Here is a 2239-nt window from a genome sequence, read left to right as displayed (position 1 = left end):
AGGATCCCAACTCCTTGTCAATATTCCAGATGTGGTGAGAGGGAGGGATTTGGAGCTTCCTTAGGGATTTTTAGGGGAAGGAGCCTGTGTGGCCATGAGATCCTTGGAGCACCTGGAGATCCCATCTGGAGCATCACAGCTTTCCCAAATTCCCAGCTCTGAGGAGCTCCCTGCTCCCGCTGCTTTGGGAACAGGAATATCACGGAGCAGCATCCCTGGGGACAATCCCAGCTGGGTCCTTACAGGACAAAACCAAACCAGGTTTGCTCCTCGTGACCTGCCAGGTCCTGCCACTCCAGGAGGGAGAGGGTTCTTTTCCTTATCCCAAATCATTTCTTGGCTGCCTGCTGGAGCAGGATCTGGGATTTGGGATGCTCTGATCCCTTTGGAAATGTTGGAAGGTGCTGCCCCACCCCTGATCCACCTCGCACAGGGGATTGTGGAGAGCACGGGGGAAAAAATCTCCTGGGAGGCAAATCTGGGTGTTCCAGGGGAAAATCTGGGTATTTCAGTGGCAAATCTGGGTGTTCCAGGGGAATTCTGGATTTCTGGTGGCAAATCTGGGGTTCCAGTGGTAAATCTGGGTGTTCCAGGGGAAAATCTGAGTATTCCAGTGGCAAATCTGGGTGTTCCAGAGGAAAATCTGGGTGTTCCAGTGGAATTCTGGATTTCCAGGGGAAAATCTGGGTGTTCCAGGGGAAAATCTGGGTGTTCCAGTGGACCTCTGGGTGTTCCAGGGGAAAATCTGAGTGTTCCAGAGGAAAATCTGGGTGTTCCAGTGGTAAATCCGGGTGTTCCAGTGGCAAATATGAGTATTCCAGTGGCAAATCTGGGTGTTCCAGTGGGCCTCTGGGTGTTCCAGTGGTAAATCTGGGTGTTCCAGTGGCAAATCCGGGTGTTCCAGTGGAACTCTGAGTGTTCCAGGGGAATTCTGAGTGTTCCAGGGGAAAATCTGAGTGTTCCAGTGGTAAATCCGGGTGTTCCAGTGGAACTCTGGGTGTTCCAGTGGTAAATCCGGGTGTTCCAGTGGAATTCTGGATTTCCAGTTGCAAGTCTGGGTGTTCCAGGGGAATTCTGAGTGTTCCAGTGGTAAATCTGGGTGTTCCAGTGGTAAATCCGGGTGTTCCAGTGGTAAATCCGGGTGTTCCAGNGGGTGTTCCAGTGGTAAATCCGGGTGTTCCAGTGGTAAATCCGGGTGTTCCAGAGGAAAATCTGGGTGTTCCAGTGGAACTCTGGATTTCCAGTGGCTGCAGGGAGCCCTGGCCAGGCTGCCCTGGCCGCAATCGGGAGCGGGATCAGTTCCACCATCCATATTTATGATTTCCCAGGGCCCTGATTCCCAGGACGCTGTTTCCTGGGAATGTGGGATGCATCCCCTGGGAAAGGGAAATCTGGGAATCCTCGGGGCAGTGCTGTGTGTGCTTCATCCCCAGGAGATGGAAAATGCCACGGGGAAATCTTCCTGATCCTCACTGGAGCTCGTGTGGCTCTTGCTCCATGGCTGGGGCCACCAAAACTCAGCAATTCCAGTATTTCCACTAAAATTTCATGTTTCCAAATACTGATATTTAGTATTTCCAATACTTCCTTTAATATTTAGTATTTTCAAGTAGTAATACTTAATATTTCCACTAAAATTTAATATACTATATTAATACTATATACTGTATTAATATGTTAATATATTGTGTTATCTATATTCTATTCTATTCTATCATATTATATATTATATTATATTATATTATATTATATCATATCATATCATATTAATTATATTATATTATATTATATCATATCATATCAAATCATATTAATTATATTATATTATATCATATCATATCAAATCATATTAATTATATTATATCATATCATATCACATCATATCACATCATATTAATTTTATTATAATATATTATACTATATTATATTAATTTTATTATAATATATTTATTTTATTTATTATATTATATTATCATACTATATTACATTTTAAATATATATTATAATATATATTATTTATATATATATTTATACATTATATGTTATTTATATATTCTTATATTATCATATAATGTATATATTTTATATACACTATATATTATCATTAATATACTATTATAAACTATAATATATATATTAGAATATCTATAATATACTAGATATATACTATGAGTTTAAAATACTATAGTATTTCCAATATTTCCACTAATATTTCCTATTTCCAAGTACTAATATTTCC

At 40.3% G+C, this 2239-nt stretch overlaps 1 protein-coding gene across 1 annotated transcript in view; it reads left to right on the top strand.

Annotated features, from left to right (window-relative positions):
- The window catches only part of TMCC2 (transmembrane and coiled-coil domain family 2), a 28522-nt gene that overhangs the window by 8021 nt on the left and 18262 nt on the right, over positions 1–2239 (top strand). The gene's annotated exons all lie outside the window — the stretch shown is intronic.

This window comes from Parus major, chromosome 26, assembly GCF_001522545.3.
Source record: "Parus major isolate Abel chromosome 26, Parus_major1.1, whole genome shotgun sequence".
Taxonomy (NCBI): Eukaryota; Metazoa; Chordata; class Aves; order Passeriformes; family Paridae; genus Parus; species Parus major.
Note: the sequence above shows the minus strand (reverse complement) of the source record. Positions and strands in the feature narration are given on the sequence as shown.